Source organism: Pleurodeles waltl, chromosome 7 (assembly GCF_031143425.1).
Source record: "Pleurodeles waltl isolate 20211129_DDA chromosome 7, aPleWal1.hap1.20221129, whole genome shotgun sequence".
Classification (NCBI taxonomy): Eukaryota; Metazoa; Chordata; class Amphibia; order Caudata; family Salamandridae; genus Pleurodeles; species Pleurodeles waltl.
Window position 1 is genome coordinate 527885471 of NC_090446.1, and position 15688 is coordinate 527901158.

Consider the following 15688-nt stretch of genomic DNA (forward strand, 5'->3'; position numbering starts at 1 on the left):
TAGACAGAAAAGGGAAGAAAAAAGATTAATGGGATCCAAAGGAACAAGACAAAATATCAACATTTATACAACAATGAGGTAAGACAGCTATGGGTAAGAAGATAAAACACCACAACGTTTAAGTCCTTTGCCTCCCTCGGGTGAAAAGCTTTTAATTATTGCTTTATTCTAAGCAAAGCAAATGACGTATGATTACAAAGAAGAGTCTGCTTAGATCAATTGTTCAGTTTCAAATATGTTTGTAGGGCAGATGCCCAAATAAAATTATTTTTATTAATATACTACAGTAAACTGAATATCTTACTTAACATTTCATTACGTCCTTTTATCATCCATCCTTGCAATTTAATTTTTTTACTATATTTAACAAAGTGAGCTAACTCAAACAAAACGTTATAAAGGTAGATATTTACAAGCAATTCCCTCTCTCTCTGATTCCTGAAGTTAAAATCGCTTTGGTGAAAAAAGCAATATTTAGAAACAAAAGCTGCAAATCGTAGTTCAAACAGTGTAAAGAATACCTGGGTTTTGCTTTACTCAGAACATAAAAGCTCATAACCTGCCATCCTCGATTTGGCCCAACACTAAAATGAATTAGTTTGTTCATTCTTTCAGATTCTTATGTCTGAGATGGCTTCCCTAACAAAATACTGCTGCATCTTTAACTCGTTTAGTGCAGTACCTCCCTGGTGCGGGTCAATTATTATTTTTTTAAACCCCCCGGGAGACACAGAAGATCTTTTGTGTTTCCCCCCCCCCCTCACAAGCCCCACGGCAATGGTGCCCCCCAGGGACAATTTTTTATTGCTTTTTAAATCCCCCAGGAGAGACAGATGATGTTCAGTGCCACCCCCACCTCCCCACCTGCCCCTTTTTGACATCAGCACGCTGCGAGGCGCGCTGACGTCAGTTTTGTTTTCCCCATCGGAGCAGGAAGCGGCCTGCTCCGATGGGGAAAACGGCCCCAAACGGCCTTCCTGTCATTCGGGAAGGCCTCATTTGAAAGGCAAGACTCTCCCCTTCCAAACCAGGCTTTCCTGAATGGGTTTCCTGGGCCTTGAGGGCCAGGAAACACCACTAGACACCAGGGATTTCACTTGGGGGGGGGGGTGTCAGCCCCCTCGGAAAACAGGCCGCCCCCCCCACCCGGGCATGTTTTGTTAAATAAAAGGTAGGTGTACACTGGGGGGGGGCGCAAAGGAAAAAAAATAAAGAAATTGACAGGGGGTCGTCCGTGGGTAGGGCGGCCCCCGTGGGGGCAATAATTTTTATAGTAGTTGTAGGGTTTCCCTGAGGCTATTATGGCCCCCCAAGGAAACCATACAACTACTAAAAAATATATAAATCTATCTCTCACTCTATATATATATATATACACATATATATATATATATATACACAGATCTATATATATATATATATATATATATATATATATATACACACATATAGATATATTCTATATCTATATATATAGATAACTTTTGTCAATGCATGTGTGGTTTCCATGGGGGCTGATATCGGCCCCCAGGAAAACCAGACCCACATAAAAAAAAAGACATATATATGGAAAATGTCACTTACCCAGTGTACATCTGTTCGTGGCATGAGACGATGCAGATTCACATACTGTGCATTACCCTCAGGGGTGTGGAATTTATTAAAATATCTACTTGTCCAGGGGACAGGTTGCTTCTCAAATCTACTTGTCCTGTAAAAAGATCTACTTGTCCCTTTGGTGCCATGTAGTGTGGCGCCAAATTATGGCAGCGATCTCATTATGTGAGAGCTCTGATAATAGCCTCTCTGATTATGCCAGGGCTACTACCACAGTAGGGCTTGAATACTTGCAGTTTCAATCCCTACTGTAGCAATTTCCTTATTTTGCCACCTTTCTGCAGATCTGCATACTGGGGCTGGAGGAAGCAGTAAGCAATAGTTCCAGGGCTGGAATGCCTTTGAGTCTGCAAACCTACTAACCTGCATGTTTTAAAGATTTTCACCAGCTTCTCTCTAATATTTTTCCATAATAAGAAAGGTTGGACATTTACTCCTGACAATGGCAGAATTAGAACTTCTTCTAGGGTTGGGAAGAAAGTGGCTGGAGGGAAAATTAACTTGCAAATGCTCAATAGATTTTCACATGAGCAAATCTACACATGCGTATTTACCCATGCTAAAATACAGTTCACAAATATTTTATAGGGGTACGACATATACCATGGGTGCACTTTTGTGACTTTCTTTAAGAATTTGGGGCCACATGTAGGTAGGTTCAGATTTGCGACTCGCAATTTGCGAGTCACAAATCCGAATGTAGGATGGTGTCCCTGACACCATCTGTGATTCGCAAGGGCTTCGCAAATGCCCACCTCATGAATAATCATGAGGTGGGTCGCAATTTGCGACCCCCTTGCGAATGGCAGCCCTCACAGGGATGGTGGCCTGCTGGAGACAGCAGACCACCATGTCTGTGACTGCTTTTCAATAAAGCAGTTTTTTTTTTTTGTAGTGCAGCCCGTTTTCCTTAAAGGAAAACGAGATGCATTACAAAAACGAAAAATTAAATGTTTTCGTTTCATTTTTTCAGAGCAGGCAGTGGCATTCACAATGGGGAAGGGGTCCCTACATTGCACTGCGAGTCGCAATTAGGAAGGGAACACCCCTTCCTAATTGCGAGTCGCAAACCTGTTTTGCGATTCGGTAACCAGGTTACCGAATCGCAAAACTGGGTTTGTGCATTGCAATGTGATTTTTGCACGTCGCAAACAGCGAAAGTCGCTGTTTGCGACATGCAAAAAGCTACCTACATGTGGGTCTTGGTCCCTAATTAGGTCTGGTGTTAACAAAGGCATTTTGTTTTTATTAAACTTCTATTTCTCTCTCTTTCAACTGGCTTTACTGTGAGTGATCGCATTCTGCTCTTCCACAAGGAGCATATTGGCACACAAAGTAGTTTTGTTCAGTGTCAGGAACTACAGTGGCAATCAGTGACGTAACGAAATTGGAGGGTGCCCCTTTGCAAAGAACATGGAGGAGCCCCCTCTCCCGACTCACTCAGGGCAGGTGCTGTGCTGAAGGGGCCCCCTGGAGGGTGGCTGCGGGGCCTTTGTTATGCCACTGGTGGCAATGTGTGCTTTTAGAGTTCAAAAACATTTTGGGTTTTTTTTGCCAGTGTTTGTTACAATGTTGAGGGCCTGGTAGCTCCCAAAACAATAAAGTGTTACAAAAGCCATGTCAAAACAAGACACGCATTGATGAAACTAAAAGACTTATAAAAATGTCAGATCAGCTGGCTTTTTCAGTGTTTGTTTATTTTCATGCTTCCCATAATCATGTTGAAAATGGTTCCATTAGAAATATTTTTGGGAAATACTAGCATGCATCAAAACATTTTACTAAATGACACTTCATTTGCATCTAATCAGAGAGCATTCTGGGAGCATTATACTTAGCCTCATAGCCTAAACTTTTCAAACATGTGTATACACTTTTTCTTTTTTGTATTGGAACCAACGTCAGTAGTGAAGTGTGACCTTAAAATTTACAGCACTCACCCTAATAACAAAGGCTTTCAAATAATGAACCATAAATACAAGTCCGAACAGCATTATCTTTTGGAAACACATTACCTCAACTGCAGAGAGTTCCACTCTCTGTAAACAGGCAGCCAAAGGGTTTGTGCTGCAGAGGGTTGGGCCTACTTGTCCCAAGGACAAAGTAAACATAAAAACTTGTTGCCCTTGACCCCAAACAAGATGTCCCGGGCGTCGGGCGATAGGAATTCCACATCCCTGATCCTGCCATCTAGTGTTGAGCTCGGAGTGTTACAAGTTGTTTATCTTCTAAGAAGTCTTTTCGAGTCACGAGACAGAGGGACTCCTCCCTTTCGGCTCCATTGCGCATGGGCGTCGACTCCATCTTAGATTGTTTTCCCCGCAGAGGGCGAGGTAGGAGTTGTGTATATAGTAAAAGTGCCCATGCAATGGAGTGAGTATGTATGTACATAATGTGTATAAAAATAGTATATATTTACAAATTTACAAATGTACAAGTGTCATCAACTTATAACGGCTACAGGCTCCCGGGGAGGTGGGAGGGCGCATGTGAATCTGCAGCGTCTCATGCCACGAACAGATGTACACTGGGTAAGTGACATTTTCCGTTCAATGGCATGTGTAGCTGCAGATACACATGCTGTGCATAGACTAGTAAGCAGTTATCTCCCCAAAAGCGGTGGCTTAGCCTTTAGGAGTTGAAGTTGTCTGAAATAATGTTCGTAATACAGCCGGTCCTACTGTGGCTTGTTGTGTTGTTAACACATCTACACAGTAATGTTTTGTGAATGTATGAGGCGTAGACCATGTGGCTGCCTTACAGATTTCTGTCATATGTATATTTCCTAGAAAGGCCATTGTGGCGCTTTTCTTCCTAGTGGAGTGCGCCTTTGGCGTAATAGGCAGATCTCTTTTTGCTTTAATATAGCAGGTCTGAATACATTTCACTATCCATCTGGCAATGCCTTGTTTGGATATTGGATTTCCTGCATGAGGTTTTTGGAAGGCTACAAACAATTGTTTTGCCTTGCGAAATTGTTTTGTTCTATCAATGTAATACATTAGTGCTCTTTTGATGTCTAACGTATGTAAGGCCCTTTCGGCTACTGAGTCTGGTTGTGGAAAAAAGAGTGGGAGTTCCACTGTTTGGTGTAGGTGGAACGGTGATATAACTTTTGGTAAGAATTTTGGATTTGTACAGAGAACCACTTTATGTTTATGTATTTGTATAAAGGGTTCTTGTATAGTAAATGCTTGTATTTCACTTACTCTTCTAAGAGATGTGATAGCTATTAGGAAGGCTACTTTCCAGGTTAAGTATTGCATCTCACAAGAGTGCATGGGTTCAAACGGTAGGCCCATGAGTCGTGTTAATACAATATTGAGGTTCCACAAGGGAACTGGTGGTGTTCTCGGGGGTATGATTCTTTTTAAACCCTCCATAAATGCTTTGATTACTGGGATTCTAAAGAGTGATGTTGAATGTGTAATCTGCAGATAGGCAGATATTGCTGTGAGATGTATTTTGATAGAAGAAAAAGCTAGTTTTGATTTTTGTAAGTGTAATAAATCGCTTACAATGTGTTTTGCAGAAGCATGTAGTGGTTGAATTTGATTATTATGACAGTAATAAACAAATCTTTTCCATTTGTTTGCGTAACAATGTCTTGTAGTAGGTTTCCTAGCTTGCTTAATGACCTCCATACATTCTTGTGTAAGGTCTAAATGTCCAAACTCTAAGACTTCAGGAGCCATATTGCTAGATTGGGCGATGCTGGATTCAGGTGTCCGATCTGCTGTTTGTGTTGAGTTAACAGATCTGGTGTGTTTTCTAGCTTGATATGAGGTACTACTGACAGGTCCAGTAGTGTTGTATTCCATGGTTGGCGAGCCCAAGTTGGTGCTATTAGTATTATTTTGAGTTTGTTTTGACTCAATTTGTTTACCAGATAAGGAAGGAGTGGGAGAGGGGGAAAAGTGTAGGCAAATATCCCTGACCAACTCATCCTTAACGCATTGCCTTTGGACTGAGGGTGTGGATACCTGGACATTTGGCATTTTGTGTTTTCTTTTGTTGCGAATAGGTCTATTTCTGGTGTTACCCAGCGTAGAAAATAAGATTGTAGTATCTGGGGATGAATTTCCCATTCGTGTGTGTGTTGGTGAGCTCGACTGAGATTAACGGCCAACTGGTTTTGAATCCCTGGGATGTATTGTGCTATTAGGCGAATGTGATTGTGAATCGCCCAATGCCAAATCTTTTGTGCTAAGAGACACAGTTGTGATGAGTGTGTCCCTCCTTGTTTGTTTAAGTAATACATTGTTGTCATGTTGTCTGTTTTGACAAGAATGTGTTTGTGGACTATTAGTGGTTGAAATGCTTTCAATGCTAGAAACACTGCAAACAGCTTTAAATGATTTATATGCAGTTGCCTTTGTTGCACGTCCCATTGTCCCTGTATACTGTGCTGGTTGAGGTGTGCTCCCCACCCCATCATGGAAGCCTCTGTTGTGATCACGTATTGAGGCACTGGGTCTTGGAATGGCCGCCTTTGGTCAAAATTTATAGGATTCCACCATTGAAGCGAGAAGTGTGTTTGGCGGTCTATCATCACTAGATCTTGAAGTTGACCCTGTGCTTGTGTCCATTGTGTTGCTAGGCACTGTTGTAAGGGCCGCATGTGTAGTCTTGCTTTTGGGACAATGGCTATGCATGAAGACATCATGCCTAGGAGTTTCATTACAAACTTCACTTGATAGGGTTGGTTTGGGTACATGTTTAGTATTACATTTTGGAAGGCTTGTACCCTTTGTGGACTTGGAGTGGCAATCCCCTTTTGTGTGTTGATGGTTGCTCCCAAGTATTGTTGTATTTGACACGGTTGTAGATGTGATTTTTGGTAGTTTATAGAGAACCCTAGTTTGTGAAGGGTTTCTATGACGTATTTTGTGTGTAGAAGACACTGTTGCTGAGTGCTGGTTTTTATTAACCAATCGTCTAAGTAAGGGAATACGTGCATGTGATGTCTCCTGATGTGAGCGGCTACTACTGCAAGGCATTTTGTGAATACCCTTGGGGCTGTTGTTATGCCGAATGGTAAGACCCTGAATTGGTAATGCACGCCTTGGATTACAAATCCAAGTATTTTCTGTGGGAAGGTGTCCTGCCATTTGATAAAGTTTGTTTTGACCAATGACTTTGTGTTTCACCACTGCGCATATTAGTTGCTCAATGTTCACCAGTAGCACATGGTATGTTTTGTTCAGTTGAGCCGCCTATTGGCTTTGACATGGCATTAGCCATTACTTTCTGTATTCAGTTTAGCCGTCTATGGGCTTTGACATTGCATTAGTCATTACATTCTGTATTGTGCCTATAGGCTTTGACATGGCATTAGCCATTACTTTCTGTATTCAGTTGAGCCGCCTATGGGCTTTGACATTGCATTAGCCATTACATTCTGTATTCTGCCTATTGGCTTTGACATGCTGTATCCAGTCTAGCCGCCTATTGGCTTTGACATTGCATGCCTATTGACTTTGACATGATGTATTCAATTTAGCTGCCTATTGACTTTGACATGCTATTAGATATTCTGCCTATGGGCTTTGACATGATATCATATATTACACTTTGTATTCAGCTTAACTGCCTATTGGCTTACACTTTGTATTCAGCTCCGCTGCCTATTGGCTTTGACATGATATTATACATTGCATTTTATATTCAGCTCAGCTGCCTATGGGCTTTGACATGATATAAGACATTGTATTTTGTATTCAGCTTAGATGCCTATTGGCTTTGACATGACACTAGACATTGCATTTGATATTTAGGTTAGCTGCCTATTGCCTTTAACATGACATTGCATTTGATATTTAGGTTAGCTGCCCATTGCCTTTAACGTGGAGTTCTGTATTTTTCCAAGCTGTGTTTTTGCACCAGAGAACCAAGATGTTTTGCTCTCACAGTAGACTAGACCTGATAAGAGAGAGCACATGGGCGTCGTTTCTCTTCCCTTGAGCTTGGGAACAGGAGTAGTCTTGGAGACCTGGCCAGTCTCCAAAAGGCTTGCTCAGTTTCCCAGGTCTGAGAGGAGGGGGCACACCTTTGTAACGAATGTAACAGGCTGCAGAGAGTCAGATTCGAATCTGCCGGACCTCGTGCTGGAGCTTGGCGCCAGCTGCCAGCATCCCGTGTGGGTAGATGACACTCTTTCTCGCGGCTGACAGGGGTCATCAGCTTGCAGACCTTAGAAAGATGTAGCTGTAAATAGTTCCTACACGGTGAAGTATTTGTTTTGCTTTGCATTCAATATCTTATAAATATAACCTGCTGTGTATATTGCAAACTGATATATTTTGTTTGATTAACGCGGACTTGAAAGCTACTAATTCGTCATTCATATAACAACAATAAAAGTCTTCTTTGACCTCAGAAGTGCATTTCTGTTGTGTTATGTTAGTGCTTAGAAACTAAATAAGAGGAAAGCACTACAGAAGGATGTATGGGTATGTGGAAATAAGCATCCTCGAGATCTAATGTTGACATGTAGTCCTGTTGTTTGAGCAAGGGAATCACGCCTTGAAGTGTCACCATGTGAAAGTGATCTGATTTGATGTAAAGATTCAGTGTTCTGAGGTCTAATATGGGTCTCAGTGTTTTGTCCTTTTTTGGAATTAGGAAATAAAGGGAGTAAACACCTCTTCCTTTTTGATGGTTGGGTACAAGTTCTATTGCTTCTTTTTGTAACAATGCTTGGACTTCTAGTTGTAACAGGTCTAAGTGTTGTTTGGACATATTGTGTGCTCTTGGAGGCACATCTGGTGGCAAATGTAGGAATTCTATGCAATAACCATGTTGGATAATGGCTAGGACCCACGAGCCGTAGTTATGTGTGCCCAGTTGTGGTAATAATCTGTAAGTCTCCCCCCCACTGGTGTTGTGTGGTGGGGGTTTGTGACATTGAAGTCACTGTTTGGTTTGTGGGGTTTTTGGGCAGGTCGCTCCCCCGCCACCGCAGCTCCGCCTGCCCAGTCCCCTGCCTCTGGTCTGGTAAGTCCTAGGCTCCTCTTCTGCTCAACTCCCGTCCATCTCCTTGCCCGTGCTTTTGCCCTCCTCTGTGCTCTTCTTCGCTCCGTTTACTTCACCTGTTGTGCTTTTGCCGCTCTGTTCACTGTGCTTTTACCGCTCTGTTCACTTCACCTGTTGTGCTTTTGCCGCTCTGTTCACTTCACCTGTTGTGCCTTTGCCGCTCTGTTTACTTCTCCTGTTGTGCCTTTGCTGCTCTGTTTACTTCTCCTGTTGTGCCCTTCTACGCTCCGTGTACTTCTCCTGTTGCCCTTCAATCTCTTGACTTGACTATTGTCCTTTTTTCACCTGTTGTGCTTTCTCCTGTTGTGATCTCTCTTTTCCCTCCCGTTTACGCTCTCCAATCGCTTCCCCGTCCCCCGCTCTTCCCCCTCCTGCCTTCCCGCCGCTGCCTCCTGTGCGGCCCCGCCCCCCGCTTCCATTCGCTACTCCCGCCTCCCAGCTGACCCCTCCTCCCCCCCTTCCCTCTTATGGCGGCCGCTGCGTGCATCTACAAGAGCTCCATCAACGTTACTACCTCCACCAAAGACACCCTCCTCGCCGCTGAACATATGCACTTCCAGATCCACACCGACCCCAGGACCACCCTCAGAGGAACCCTCGTCTACAGGCCCCCTATTCAGCGAATCCATCACAGACTTCATCTCCCCGCATGCCTTAGCATCGCCAGACTACATCCTCCTCGGAGACCTGAACTTCCACCTGGAGAAGAACGACGACACCAACACCGCCACCTTGCTCGACAACCTCGGACTCAAGCAACTGGTGAACACCCCCACCCACACCGCTGGACACACGCTCGACCCCATCTTCTCCACCAGCAACCACGTATCCTTCAGCCACTCATCCGAGATACACTGGACCGACCACAGATGTGTCTACTTCACCTTCAGACGCAAGACCCACCACCTTCGCACACAACCTACCACCCGCAGACCCTGGAACAAAATCTCCACAGAACAGCTACTCTCCACTTTCAACCATAACCAACCTGCCATCACCTCCGACGCCAACAACGCAGCTCTCAGCCTCACACAGAGGATCACCAACTGCGCTGACAACCTCGCCCCCCTCAGAAGCCACCCAATACAGACCAACATCAGGAAACCTCCTTGGTTCACAGACGCCCTCAAAGAATCCAAGAAAACCTGCCGTACCTTCGAAATAATCTGGCACAAAGAACACACCGCAGAAAATATGCCAGCCCTCAAAATCGCCACCGCGAACACCATCAGCTGATCCGCTCCACCAAAAGAGCATCCTTCAAAGAGAGACTGGACAAGCACACCCACAACAGCAAAGAACTCTTCAACATCGTCAAAAAGCTCGCCAACGCCAACGCCAGCTCCAACTCCATCAAGCCCTCACAAGAACTCTGCAACTCCCTCGCTGCCTTCTTCCATCAAAAGATCACCAACCTGCACAACAGCTTCGGACCACTGATCCCGCCGACCACCACGGAACTCACAGCCCCAACCATCACCCTCAACGCCTGGACACCTTGCCCACATCACATCTTCAACAAAGCCGACACTATCATCGCCCCCTATCGCCAGAGCATCATCAACAGCTCGTTTGCATCTGCCACCTTCCCCGAGAGCTGGAGACACGCAGAAGTCAAGGCCCTCTGAAAAAACCTACGGCGGACCCCAACGACCTGAAGAACTTCCGCCCCAACGCGCTCCTCCCCTTCCCAGCCAAGGTAATCGAGAAGGCCGTCAACAAGCAACTGACCAACTTCCTCGAAGACAACAACCTGCTCGACCCCTCCCAGTCTGGCTTTCGGGCCAACTACAGCACGGAAACCGCCCTCATCGCAGTCACCGACGACATCAGAACCCTGCTGGACAACAGAGAAACAACCGCCCTCATCCTCCTTGACCTCTCGGCTGCCTTCGACACCAACCCCTTCAGACCACGCACGCAACCTCGGATTCATCCTGGACCCCCTTCTCACCATGACCAATCAAGTCAACGCCGTCTCGTCATCTTGCTTCCACACCCTTCGCATGCTCCGGAAGATCTTCGCTGGATCCCCGCCAACACCAGAAAAACTGTGCCCCACGCCCTCGTCACAAGTCGCCTGGACTATGGAAACAACCTATATGCAGGAACCACCACAAAACTCCAGAAACGTCTTCAGCGCATACAAAACGCCTCTGCACGCCTCATCCTCGACGTACCCTGCCACAGCCACAGCTCCGCCCACCTGAAACACCTGCACTTGCTACCCGTCAACAAAAGGATCACCTTCAGGCTCCTCACCCACGCACACAAAGCCCTCCACAACAAAGGCCCCGAATACCTCAACAGTCGCCTCGCCTTCTACACGCCCATCCGTCAACTTCGCTCTCCCAACCACGCTCTCGCCGCCGTCCCTCGCATCCGCAGAACCACCGCTGGAGGGAAATCCTTCTCCTACCTGGCAGCCAAGACGTGCAATTCCTTTCCTGCCCACCTCAGGACTACCCAGGACTACCCAGGACCACCTCACCTTCAGGAAGCGCCTCAAGACCTGGCTCTTCGAGCAGCAGTGACACCCCCCCCCCCCAAAGCGCCTTGAGACCCTCACGGGTGAGTAGCGCGCTTTATAAATGCCTTGATTGATTGACTGGAATTTCCCCTCTTGTTTTTGGGAACTGTCCACCCCTATATTGTCCTCGAAAACCTCCTCTCTGATATTGTCCCTGATATGTGGGTCTGACTTGTAAGGTGGAGGGCTCTGTGGTTTGGGCCCGAAACCCCCCTCTAAAGTGTGGCTTCCTAAAAGTGCCTCTGCTCTGTGGGGAGTAGAGCGCGCCCATGGCTTTGGCCGTGTCTGTGTCCTTCTTTAGTTTTTCTATCGCTGTATCAACCTCCGGCCCAAACAATTGTTGTTTGTTAAAAGGCATATTCAGCACAGCCTGCTGGATTTCTGGCTTAAATCCGGAGGTCCGTAGCCACGCATGTCTCCGAATGGTTACCGCCATGTTTACTGTCCTGGCCGCCGTATCTGCTGAGTCCATAGCCGACCTTATTTGGTTGTTGGAGATAGTTTGGCCCTCCTCGACAACCTGTTGGGCACGTTTCTGGAACTCTTTGGGAAGGTGTTGAATGAGATGTTGCATTTCATCCCAATGTGCCCGGTCGTATCTTGCCAGTAGAGCTTGAGAATTGGCAATTCGCCAATGAATGGCTGCCTGTGCGGCCACCCTCTTGCCTACTGCATCGAATTTCCGACTTTCTTTGTCGGGCGGTGGTGCGTCTCCAGAAGTTTGTGAGTTTGCCCTTTTCCGGGCTGCTCCTACTACCACAGAATCAGGAGTTAACTACTGTGTGATGTACACAGGGTCCGTAGGGGGAGGTTTATATTTCTTCTCCACCCTAGGTGTGATGGCTCTGCTTTTGACTGGGTCCTGAAACACCTGTTTGGCGTGTTTTAACAAGCCTGGTAACATTGGCAAACTTTGGTATTGGCTGTGCGTAGATGACAGGGTGTTGAACAAGAAGTCATCTTCAATGGGCTCTGCATGCAATGCTACATTATGAAAAGTAGCTGCCCTGGAAACCACCTGCATGTAAGCAGTACTGTCCTCAGGTAGTGATGGTCTTGCCGGGTAGCAATCAGGACTATTATCTGAGACCGGTGCATCATACAAATCCCATGCATCCGGGTCATCTTGGCTCATCCCTGTGTGCGTTGGTGACTGCATCATTGGGGGTGTTGCTACTGGGGACAGATGTGGCAAATGCGCTGGCGATTGCTGTGGCGAAAACTGTGGTGGTGTTTTTTCTTTAGCCACTTTTGCTTTTGGCTGCATTTCCGCCTCTTGGAATGCGAGCTTCCGCTTCATCTTTATTGGAAGAAGAGTTCTGATTTTCCCAGTATCTTTTTGTATATGGAGCCTCCTCTGGGTATGGTCTGGCTCTCCCATGCCCAGTTCTTGTTCAAATCTGTGGCCTTGTAATTGTGTGGAAAGGCCTTGTTCCTCTGTATAGGAACTGTGTTTCGGCTCCGAGGCTGCATGTTTCGGCACCGAAATCTTTTCGCCAGTCTTTTTTCGGCTCCGAGGAAACCTTTTTGGCTTTCGGGGTGCCGATCTCTCGGTGCCGAGTCTGGTCGAAGCCGGTATCTCGACCGGAGTCGGATGTCTTTGGCTGCTGCAAGGCCTTTTTCGGTGCCAATGTTTGGTCACCGAGTTTTCGGGTTAAGCCATGGCCTGTTGGCGGTGGCGTCCCCTTGGCCTTCATTATTTTGGCGTGAGTTTTCCCCGGGGCTGGTTTACTCACGGTTTGTTGTGTCTTCAGCTGCTCACTCTCGGACTCATCCGAGTCCGAATCTCGAATGGAGAACCTCTCCTCTTCTTCGACGTCGATGTGCCCGGTCAGTGTCGACACCATCTGGAGCCTTCTAGCTCTTCGATCCCGCAGTGTTTTCTTGGATCGAAATGCCCGGCAAGCCTCGCAAGTATCCTCTTTGTGTTCGGTAGGCAAACACAGATTACAGACTAAGTGTTGGTCTGTATAAGGATACTTTGCGTGGCAGCTGGGGCAGAAGCGGAAGGGGGTCCGGTCTATGAGGTTTGAAGATGGATGCGGTCGGGCCGGCCAGGCCCCGCCGAGGAGTGGAAGCCCCGAAGGGCCGCCGGGGCTCTTCTTTTCTTCGGAGTCGATGTGCTAGCACTAACCCGGTACCAAGCGCAAACAATACGTCAAATTTTCCGATGGATAACTGTCTTTTGCGAACCGAAATACGGAGCGAAGAGGAACACGTCTGAACCCGATGGCGGACAGAAAACAATCTAAGATGGAGTCGATGCCCATGCGCAATGGAGCCGAAAGGGAGGAGTCCCTCTGTCTCGTGACTCGAAAAGACTTCTACTTGTAACACTCCCAGCCCAACACTAGATGGCAGGATAATGCACAGCATGTGTATCTGCAGCTACACATGCCATCGAACATATTATATTATATATATATATATTTGCCACCAGTTGTTTTGCAGTTGCAGCTTGCATCTTCAAAGCAATGCACATACTTCAACTGACGCGTTTCAACTGTAGCTTTTAGGCAGCAATTAAAAAGTCAAGTAAGTCAAGTAAGTCTTGTGATTATGTTTCTGCTACAAAAGGATCAGACTTTTTTCTAGTGGCAGTTGTGGTGCCATAAAGAAGCGCAGAAGGTTTAAGTGCCTACTGCAAAGGGCAAATCTGTATTTTATGTAAATAGATGAGTACATTAGTAAAGCCAGCCATTACCTACGCTATAATACAAATTAAATGTATGTGCGGGGGGATGGCTATGGAGAGATGAAGGGCACTTTTGCTGGGTGGTAGTGAGGGAATCCGAGGAAGAGGAGGAGGAGGACGTGGGAGCACCAATAATGATTGTTGGACTGGGTGCTAGAGGTGCTAAAGACTGTGATGATTGGTATGTGACAAGGTGTTTGAGTGTCTTGAAAGAACGTGCTGATTGAGGAAAGAAGCGAAGGTAAGGTGACCTCTACTGTTGCACGTATCACACACACCAGTAATTTTGTGACTGTCTACGTAGGCTAGTGTTTTAGAGCAACAGTTTAGCCAGTCGCAGAGATGCCATTTCGTTGGATGACTGCTGCTCATGCCCTCACTCGGGTTATAGAGGACAGCTCTGACATAGGATAAGAGACTGAGACAGCAGATACTGAGACAGCATCTGAGGGATAGGACAATGGTGCAGACTCTGGGACTGATTTTTCAGTCAGAGGAGTCCCATTCGATAACTCCTCTTCCAGTAATTATGAGGGAGGTGATGAGGACAGTCCTGCTGTCTCTTCGCAAGCCCAGTCTGTGCAATGGGACAATAGCGGGTTAGCCTAACCCAGAGAGCAGGTGAATGCGGCGGCAAGCACACAGAGAGAGTGCTCTCTTGGGAGCTCCCCAAATTAGTTCACCACTTATACCACCGCCCAAATTGTATTGTGGAGACATCAAAATTATCTATCACAAAACAAACTGGTTTTGTAAGGCAGGCACCTGTGTTTTTGGTCCTGGGCTTGGCGACCATACAGGGAAACATACTAAACCCAGACATTTCTGGAAACTAGACATCTGAGGGAGTCCACAGAGGTGTGACTTGTGTGGATTCCCCAAGGTTTTCTTACTCTGAATACCCTGCAAAGCTGAAATGTTGAACAAAAACTCTATTTTTTCTTGCATTTCGGTCACACAAACTACAGGAATATGCTGGGATCCAAAAAAGTCCTACCACCCAGTGATTCCTTACCTGTCCTGATAAAAACACTACCCCACTTGAGTGCCTGTACCTAGTGCCTGCGTCAGGAATGGATCACCCCAGGGTCAACAGTTGCCTCATGTAAGGACCAACATTGACCGTTGTGTGATCTATTCCTGTCGCGGACACTAGGCCTACCCACACAAGTGAGGTACCATTTTTATCGGGAGACTTGGGGGAACGCTGGGTGGAAGGTAATTTGTGGCTCCTCTCAGATTCCAGAACTTTCGGTCACCAAAATGCGAGGAAAAAGTGTTTTTTTGGGGCCAAAATTTGAGGTTTGCAAAGGATTCTGGGTAACAGAACCTGGTGAGAGCCCCACAAGTCACCCCCTCTTGGATTCCCTAGGTGTCTAGTTTTAAAAAATACGCAGGTTTGGTAGGATTCCCTAGGTGCCGGCTGGGCTGGAGGCCAAAATCTACAGCTAGGCACTTTGCAAAACACACGTCAGATTTCAATGTAAAAATGTGATGTGTCCAAGTTGAGTTTCCTGTTGCAAGCATTAGGCCTACCCACGCAAGTGAGGTACCATTTTTATCGGGAGATTTGGGGGAACACAGAATGGCAAAACACGTGCTATTGCCTCTTGGGTGTTTCTCTACATTTTTTCCTTCCAAATGTAAGACAGTGTGTAAAAAAGACGTCTATCTGAGAAATGGCCTGTAATTCACATACTATGTTGCCAGATTTTCTAATATAGTCCTCACAAGTCATCCAGCAAATGCTTGTCCTCAGCAACTATATAAATATCCTGAGTCTTCACTGCGCCTGGACTGATCAAGCAAAC

The 15688-nt window shown here is 46.2% G+C and overlaps 1 protein-coding gene across 2 annotated transcripts in view; it reads right to left on the bottom strand.

Moving 5' to 3' along the window:
- MAPK7 (mitogen-activated protein kinase 7) overlaps positions 1-15688 on the bottom strand; it is a 133822-nt gene that overhangs the window by 43493 nt on the left and 74641 nt on the right. The gene's annotated exons all lie outside the window — the stretch shown is intronic.